At 34.7% G+C, this 10053-nt stretch overlaps 1 pseudogene; it reads right to left on the bottom strand.

Annotated features, from left to right (window-relative positions):
- Nucleotides 1-4220: 4220 nt before the first annotated feature.
- LOC116631441 lies at nt 4221-4561 on the bottom strand (annotated as a pseudogene).
- Between the last annotated feature and the right edge of the window lie 5492 nt (nt 4562-10053).

Raw genomic sequence — 10053 nt, 5'->3', positions numbered from 1 at the left:
GTATCTCTGAAAAGAAAGACATTTTGATTTCATGTGACAAAGTCAAATAGGCCACGTTAAATCTTAAGAGCTCACCCTTCACGTTCCCAGTTGTAAGAATCCCTGCAAAATATAGCAGTAAGATGGACTATCACCTGAGGTCTACAGAAATTAAAGTCTGATGCCTTCTGTGGGGTATGTGCACACCCTCACACTGACACACACACACACGATTTCCCTCTTTCTTTCCCAGAATACTCAATTCTAAGATAAACTCTGCATTGCACAATTTGGTTTTTTTTCTTTTTTCCTTTTCTTTCTTTCTTTCTTTTTTCCTTTCCTTTCTTTCTTTCTTTCTTTCTTTCTTTCTTTCTTTCTTTCTTTCTTTCTTTCTTTCTTTCCTTCTTTCTTTTTCTTGCTTAAATAAGGAGCAGGAGACCAAGTTTTCTGATAACTACAAACTTATGCAGAGTCAGTATTTGTAAAATCCCGCAAAGTGCCTCTTATCACTGTCATAATAGACAGGTCAGCAGCCCAAAGAGGAAGTCAATCACAGACAAGGAAAGATGATCTTTTTAAACTGGTGTAAACATCCTTTCTTTGCCATGGCCTCTTATTATCATCACTCTTTCTTTGCTGTAATAATAAAAATATTTTTTTCACGAGCTGTTATTGCCAATTACCCCCAGAGAAGAGATAGCATTTATTTATCATTCTTTATTTCTACATTTAAAAAAAAAATAAGGATATTAAGCACCCTTCTTCCTTTCCGGTCAACTTCATTTTCCATCTCTTTTCAAGACGCCGGTTGGCAACTGTGTTTCATGTCTTCCCCTGGGCGCTTCTTTGACTGGCAAACAGCCTAAAACACTAACAGGATCTATTGCTTTGTTTTTCTGGTGACTCAAACAGCTTATTAAAAGTGTATGGAAGCCAGAGCAAGCTTGGATGTGTTGATAGTGGATGAAACAGAGACAGGAAGTTTTTCTAACTAAATGAAGGCTCACATAGCCTTATGTTAAGGTTCCTTTGGCCACTGTTTCTTATAGTTCAAATATTTACATTTAAATGTGATAATCACCTTCAAATAATTCAAGCAATTCAGGTTTGTATACAGAGCAACCAGAAAATGAGATCGATAATTGGAAACCTTATAGAATAATGAAAAGAAAAGATTACTCTCTCCATACTCCACAGGACTGGGAAGTGTTGGAGCAGGGAGGGACCTCAGGGATTATCCAACTGAATCCTTTTGTTTTACAGATGAAGAAGCTGAGAGCCAGGGAGTTCAGGTGACTTCTAAAGCCAGCAGTTAGTAGGACAATACAGACATGGCCCAGTGTTATTCCATTTTTCACTGATTTAAATTCTTTTTGGACATTTGGACAATAAAAAATATATAATTAAGTTGCATCCTTATTATAGTTGTGGTGCTAGATATCATATGCATCTCCTAGAAAGAAATTTGCAATACAGAGATATAAGCAAAGAGTATATGACTCTAGGACTTAAACCATGATTTCTGGGAACATTGAACTATTAGGTACAGGTCAGTTCAGTGAGGGACTCAGAAGACGGGAATCAAGTTTAACATTTTCTGATTTCATTGAAGAATAGATAGCAGTTTGGCCAACGGAGAATGCAATCAAGTATTGCTGGTAATAAAATGTTTTCTGCCAGTTGCTCTTGGTTTCAGCAATCTTTTTCTTTCATGTTGCATTGAGATATAATTTATATATAATACTGTATTAGTCCAAGGTGTACAACATGATGTGATGTACGTACATATTGCAAAATTATAACCTCCATAAGTTTAGTTAACATCAACCAAATCACATAGTTACAAATATTTTTTATTGTGAGGAGAACTTTTAAGATCTACTCTCGCAGCAACTCTCAAATATACAGTTTTGTTAACTATAGTCACCAAGGCGTACATTACATTCCCAGGATTTATCTTTTTTTTTTTTTTTTAAAGATTTTATTTATTTATTTGAGAGAGAGAGAATGAGAGAGAGCACATGAGAGGGGGGAGGGTCAGAGGGAGAAGCAGACTCCCTGCCGAGCAGGGAGCCTGATGCGGGACTCGATCCAGGGACTCCAGGATCATGACCTGAGCCGAAGGCAGTCGCTTAACCAACTTAAGCCAACTAAGCCATCCCAGGATTTATCTTATAACCGAAAGTTTATACCATTTTACCATCTTTACCCATTTCGCCTATCCACCTATCCTTAGCTTCTGGTAACCATCAATCTGTTCTTTGCATCTTTGAATTCAGTTTTGTTTTTTTTTTAAGATTTTATTTATTTATTTGAGAGAGAGAGAGCGAGAAAGAGACCACAAGCAGGTGGAAGGCAGAGGGAGAGGAAGAAGCAGGCTCCCCGCTGAGCAGGGATCCCAATGTGGGGCTCAATCCCAGGACCCTGGGATCATGACCCAAGCCAAAGGCAGACGTTTAACCAACTGAACCACCCGGTGCCCCTCTTTGAATTCAGTTTTATTAGATTCCACATATTTGTGAGACCATACAGTATTTGTCTTTCCCTGTCTGACTTATTTCACTTAGTAAAATTTCACTCAAGATCTGTGTTGTTGTAAATGGCAGAATTTCCTCCTTTTATGGCCGAATAATAGTCCATTATAGTCCAATAGTGTGTGTGTGTGTGTGTGTGTACCATATTTTCTTTATCCATTCATCTATCAATGGATTAAGGTTGTTTTTATGTCTCAGCTATTGTAAATAATGTTGCAATGAACATGGGGGTGCAGGGCTCTTTTCAAGGTAGTAATTTCATTTCCTTTGATTAAATGCCCTGAAGTGGAAATGTTGGATCATATGTTAGTTCTAAATTTTTGAGGAAACTCCACACTTTTTCTATAGTAGGTGCATCAATATACATTCCCACCAATAGGGCACAAGTGTTCCCTTTTCTCCATATCCTCGCCAATACTTTATTTCTTATCTTTTGATAATAGCCATTCTAACAGGTGAAGTGATTTTTCATTGTAGTTTTGACTTACATTTCCGTGATTAGTGATGATGAGCACCTTTTAATATACCAATTGGCCATTTGGATGTCTTTGGAAAAATGTCTGTTCAGCTCCTCTGCCCACTTTTCAATTGGATTGTTTGTTTTTTTCTATTGAGTTGTATAAGTTGGTTTCAGCAATCCTGAGTTGAGATACCACTGAGAAGGAGATCTAATGCGAAGAATCTAAGGCAAAGAGACCGTTGTGGTTAACAGGCCTGTCCTTCTAGATAGAGATGGAAAATGGCATTTCCTAATATCTAAGTTACATTAGAGGACAGAAATAGTGGTCAAGAGCCTTCATTTGCATCTTCCGTTAACCTAATTATCATTAGGTTCCTTTTCGCATTACTGCAGGTAACAAACCATTTAAAAATTTGTTTTCCCATACTTTGTCCAAGTTTGAGCATATAGTAAAACCTTAATTTGCTTGTCATGCTTTAAGTTTGGTACAAATTATTTAGTTGGAGAAATTGTATTGAGTTTGAGTCTGCAGCTTGGGGCCACGAGGTTGACTACATGGTGGAACAGAAACCCACACCCAGAACCTCCAGGCTGTCCAAATGTGAAGCCACACTTCTTATGGAGAACAATTTCTGTGGCTCAGTTCCCTTTCTCACTGCCTCTTATTGGATCTCTCTTGTGGGCATTTTCTCTTTCTCTTCCTCTGAGGTCAGTGGAACTTCCTACAGATAAGGTACTAAATATCTCAAATCAGGGTACATCACTTTTTCTATAAGGTAACATTCAAGGAGGAAGACACTGGTCAACATAAATTCTTTTTTTTTTTTTCTAGTTTGCATTTTTAATAACATAAATTACCAATAAGGTCCTGACCTAGTAATCAAAAATTAAATAAACCTCAAAATCTAAAAACAAGAAACAGGCTAAATTACACACTAATTTGACCAAACTAATCCTGGAATATTTCCCACATAAAAAAATAAGCACAACTATTACATTCCATGTTTCAGAGAAGAGGCATTAAGGATTCATGCCATAAGTTTATTTACAAACATATTGAGTATGTTGAATTCAAGAGTTTGATCCATTTTTCAAAGAGACTGCACCTCTTAAAATGTTCCTTTTCACATCTGTTTGATGGATTAATTAAAACATCCTTTTTTTTAAATTTAATTTTATTTTATTATTTTATTATGTTAGTCACCATACAATATGATGTGGTGATCCACGATCCATTGAAAACATCCTTATTTCTTAAGCAGTTGATGTCTTACTGTAAAAAAAGGTGCAGCAAATCCAGATCCAAAGTACAAAGTCATAAGTAGTAATCGCCATTTGTTTTCCACTGAAAATGGCAAATTCTTCCCTCCTCATAGTGGCTCCTACGGACCACAGAGGTTGTGAACCTCCAGATGCTCTGTCCCAACGTGGCGCTGTTGGAAGTTCCGCGAAAGGGGCAGAGCCCTAAGACCGTAGAAATGGCAGCACCACCAAGTCCTCCTCTTTTCACGACCTTGTTCCTCGGTGTGCTGGTCAACATAAATTCTATTTGCATTAGATTTGTTGTCTGATTTATCAGCAGCAGCATTATAGATTTGCTTTCAACAACAGATTTGTGTGTACAAATTTATGTGTATAGATTTGTTTGGTAAATCCATTTCAATGAACACTCACTAAACACTTTCCTTAAGCTCACTATTCTGACAAGCACTGTAGAAAATATGGTCTTTTCAGGTCCTGTTATTGTAATCTAGATGTGTTTTCTGTAAGTTTCTTAGGTTGTTTGTGTCTCTCAGTCACTTACTTCCTTTTTCGAAAACATTGCGGCAATAAATGGTGCAATCACTGCTTAATTTTTTTATGCACTTCAGTCTTCTGCTTAAGAGCTTGGAAATTCACCAATTCAGATGCTAATCTGTTATGGATCTCTGTTATAGAATAAAAACAAACCAGAAAATAGAATATCAATAATTACCAACATTTAACTGACAAATGCCCACCTTGTCTTGACTTTATGTATTTTTAAAAACTAAACATCACTATAAACAATGGAATCATAAAAATTCCTAAGCACTTTGGGTTGGAAGTCTTAAAGGAAAGAGGCAGCCTGGGTTATCGGCAGTAATCTTTCAAAAATCAAGGTGCTTGGAGAAGAGCCAAAACTGTAATGAGCTTGAAGCAAATTATCAAATTAATCCTGGTTGATGCAACTGTCCTAACTTGTGAAGCCACCTGTCTCCATTTGAAGATGTCAACATCAAAAGTGGAACAGTATTTACAGAGTGCCCACAATGCTGCAGGCAGTGAAGAGAAAACCAAAATGAAAGAGCCTCATTCCAGTGATCTTCTAATTATAGGAGAAGTAATGGGTAGGGTATTTTAAGGCATAAATAAATAGAAATAACAAGATAATACTGAGCAAGAAGAAATTTTAGGATGAGCTCAGGAAAATAACTCCTATCAAACTTCTCAGTATAATCGCTAGAGCCATTATACTCTATCATGTTGTTGGGGCTATTAGTATTAATAATAGTAATCATCATTTATTATGAGTGTAGCAGAGAGAACAATTCTGCAGTGGTAGGAAGATAGAACAGATAGACCTGAAGAGATATGTCTTTTCAATTCTGTGATGCCGTGCATAATATGAACTCTAAAAACAGAAGGTCTTAACCACTTCATTATCAAATAAAGTACTGCCTGCCCACATCCAAGCCAAGTGTCTTCTTTACAGCTCTGCTCCTTTAATTAAAGAAGATGATCCTTAATATGACTGACTCAGTTGCAAAAACACTAGAACCAAGAATGATCTGTTAACTGTTTGTTAGTTGGGAATGTTTATCCATCCTACCATTTTCTCTCCTCTTGGAGAACTAAACTACAAAATAAAGTTTATCTTGTAATTGTGTCCAATAAATCAGGTAAAGGATAAAGAATGGAACTTCAGTAGAAAAACTAAGGAAATTTAGATTATTTAGTAAAGCATTTTTTAATTGAATTTTTTGTACCTTCAACTTCAAGGGTAACACTTTGCACCCATCTTATTCATATTTCTCCAGAGTATGTACATATCTGTGAGTATTTAGATCTATGCAGTTTTATCACATATGCAGGTTCATATACATGTCAGCACATATATAACACAGTCAGCATATATAACATTCCACTACCACGGGATCTCTCCTATTGCCTTTTTATAAGAACATTCCCTCCCTCCATTCTTAATTCGTGGCAACCACTAATCTGTTTTCCATTTCTAAAATTTTGTCATTTCAAAATCTTTCATAAAGGAGTCATACAGTATGTAACCTTTTAAACTGGCTCCTTTCACTTAGCATAATGCCTGGGATATTCATCCAAGTTATTATGTATGTCAATAGTTCATCCTTTTTCATTGTTAAGTAGTATTCCATGGTCAATATGAACCACAGTTTATTTAATCATTTACCTGATAAAGGACATCTAGGTTGTTTCCAGCTTTTAACTATTACAGAACACTGCTATGAACAACTTACAGGTTTTCATTTCTTTGCCCAAGAGTGCAGTTGCTAGATCATATGGTAATTGTGCTAGTTAGTCTTATAAGAAAATGCCACTGTTTTCAGAGTAGCTATACTATTTTATATTCCCACCAACAATGTAGGAGTGATCTGTATTCTTTTCATCCTTGCCAGCACCTGGTTTTGTCATTATTTTTATTCTAGTCATTCTGATTGGTGCACAGTGGTATCTCATCATGGTCTTAATTTGAATTTCCCAAATGGCAAGTGATGACAAACATATTCTCATATACTTACTTGCCAATTATATGACCTCTTCAGTAAAATGTTTCTTCACAACTTTTGTCCATTTTTGTTTCTCTTGTTGTATTTTAGTGTTGAGTTTTGAGAATTCTATGATGTGAACTGTAGTTTTTTACAGATGTTCTTTACCAAATTGGGGTTATTTCCCTTTATTCCTAACTTGCTGAGAGCCAGATTTTTCATGCTGTTTTTGTTTTATTTTGTTTTGTTTTAGAATTAATTGGTGTTGGATTTTGTCAAGTGATTTTTCTATATGAATTGATACGATCACACAATTTTTTTTCCTTAACCTATTGACATACCATTGATTGATTTGGAACGTTGAACCAAACTTCCTTTCCTGGAATAAGTCCCAATTGGTCATGGTGTATAATTTCTTTATACACTATTGGAGTTCAGTTTGCTTAGATTTTGTTAAGGACTTTAATGTCTAAGTTTATGAACAATATTGGTCTATAAATTTCTTTTTTCTTTCTTTCTTTTTTTAAATTATTGTCTTGGTCAGGTTTTAATGTCAGGGTAATACTAGTCTCATAAAAGGAGTTGGAAAGTATTTCTACTTCTGTTTTCTGGAAGGGATTATATAAAATTGGTATTAATTCTTCTTTAGATATTTTGTTAGAATTCTGCTGTGAAAACATCTGGGCCTGGAGACTTACTTTTCAGGAGCTTTTAAATTATGAATTCAATTTCTGTAATGTTTATAGCAATTCAAATTATCTATTTTATCTTGGTTGAGATTTAGTAGTTTGTGCTGTTCAAGAAATTGATCCATTTATTTAAGTTGTCAAATTTATAAACATAAAGTTGTTTTTAGTAGTCCTTTATTAACTTTTTAATAGTTAAAAGATATGTAATGATATCTGTTATTTTATTTCTGATTTTGGTAATTTGTGTCTTTTTTTTATTTTGGTCAGTCTTGCTAAAAGTTTGTAAATTTTATTGATTTTTTTTCAAAGATTCAGCTTTTGGTTTCATTGATTTTCTTTATTGTTTTTCTATTCCATTGACTTTGCTTATATTTTAATTATTGTCTTCCTTCTGCTTGCTTTGGGTTTATTTTCATCTTCCTTTCCTGGTTCCTTGGGGTAAAAACTTAAAATATTGATTTGAGAACTTTCCTGATTTGTATTGTAAGCCTCTAGTGTTAGAAATTTCCTTCTCAGGACTCCTTTAGCTGCATCCCACATATATTGATATGTTGTATTTTCATTTCACTCAGCTCTATGTATTTCTTTCCTTTGAGAATTTCTCTCTGACCCATAAATTATTTAGAAGTATATCATTTAATTCTTATGTGTTTAGGTATTTTCCTGTTGTTTTTCAATTATTGATTTTTAGTTTGATTCCATTATGGGCAGAGAAAAGAATCTGTATGATTTCAATTCTTTTAAATTTGTTGAGGTATTACTATTGTTGTTGTTGTTATTGTTATTACTGTCTACGATATGGTCTATCTTGGGAATGTCCCATGTTGCCTGAAAAAGAAAAATGTGTATTCTGCTATTTTGTGGAATGTTCTATATATGTCAATTAGATCCTGTTATTTGATTGAGTTTCTCATATATTCTATATTCTTGATGATTTTCACTTTAGTAGTTCTGTCAATACCTAAAAAGGGGTAGTAAAGCATTTTGAATCAGAAAATCTAGGCTAGTTGTTAATCTGTTCACATACTAGTTCATGAATTCAGCAACCAAAGGACTTTGAGGACTAAATATTTTTAGTATTTTATGAGAAATAAACATTAACAATTACTAAAATAGTCTCTGCTTTTTTTTAATTTCCAAGAAATCTAAAAGTGAATGGGATGATGAAAACCTAGAAACTATTTTTCAACCTGAAAAAAGACTTCTTCATGAAATCTTAGACTGAAGAGACCATTCATATTTTGTGAAACATGTAACAGTTTCACATCTGACAAACAGTTCTCCTTAACTGAATTTACTTTTTAAAAGAATTCATGTTGGTTTTTTTCCTATCTCTAAGATCATTTCAGGTTGTGGCAAGGATTAGTCTTAACTTACATGAACTGTGAATAATGCAAAATCTCTATAGTTGCATACCATCCATAAAATGTGGGTACTGTGTGTATTAAAAACCTGATTAGGTGAAAAGAATACCACTTTGGAATTAAAAAGGACTGAGTTGATGAAAGAACCCTCAAGTTGTGAAAGTATGAGTTCTGAGGTGGAAAAAAAGGTAATTTCCTGCATTATAGTAGATTGGCATAATAAGAAGAGTAATAAGAAAAAAATTAAAACAACCTGAAAAGAAATACATATTCTAAAGAAGAAATGAAATTTAAACTCATAGCGTGTGACTCAATAGCAACAATAGAAACCAGATGACAATAGTGTATTATCTTCAAAGTACTAAGAGAAAAATAAATGCCAATATACAATTTTATATCAACCTAAACTATCATTTAAAGATAAGGACAAAGTGAAGAAGCTTTGAAACTAATAAAAATTGAGCTTACTACTCACAGGTTGTTACTGAGTGATCAACTAAGGGATGTAATTACATCAGAAAAAAATTGGACTATGGGGATGCAAGAATCAAAGAGACAGGTAGCATGTTGGTATATCCATGAATGATTAACTATAAACATGATAAAAAATGACTAATTTTGAGATGTTTGAAAGGGATATAGAACCACAAAAAGATCACAGCATGAAAGATTGGCAAGCAGGGAGAAAACTGGAATTAAAGCATAAGAATGGTATGTAATTCAGTATGAGGATTAAGATTTCATTAACATTTCAGTTATCTGTTGTTGTGTAGCAATATACCTCAAGTATCAGAGGCTTAAAACAGCAATCATTTTATTTGCTCACAGTTCTGTGGGTAGATTTTTTTTTTTTTCATTCACTTGTCCAGTATCTGTACTGGTATGACTCAACCACCTGGTGCTGGCTGGACCACTCAACTGGGGTCACATGCTGGGACCTCGATCCCCACTGTCAGCGCACTTCCTCAGTTCTCTTCTGCATAATCTCAAGGCTTCTGGCCCTCCATGGGCTTTTCCAAATGGTCTTTGCATGTGGCTTTCCAGCAGGACAGCCAGACTTCTTACATGTAAGCTCAGGGCTCCTGAGAGTATAAAAGTAGAAGCTACCAGACCTTTTAAAATCTTAGATTGTGACCTAACATAGCATCACTTCTGCCATATTCAGTTGGTTAAAGATAAGCCCAGAATCAAGGGATGGGCACTGCATAAGAGCATGAATACTGAGAGGCATAGTTCAATTAAACCGATTATTACAACTTCAGA

The sequence above is a fragment of the Phoca vitulina genome, unplaced genomic scaffold, assembly GCF_004348235.1.
Source record: "Phoca vitulina isolate PV1807 unplaced genomic scaffold, GSC_HSeal_1.0 scaffold5, whole genome shotgun sequence".
In the NCBI taxonomy this organism is placed as follows: Eukaryota; Metazoa; Chordata; class Mammalia; order Carnivora; family Phocidae; genus Phoca; species Phoca vitulina.
The sequence above is the reverse complement of the archived record's forward strand: the minus strand, read 5'-3'. Positions and strand labels throughout refer to the sequence as shown.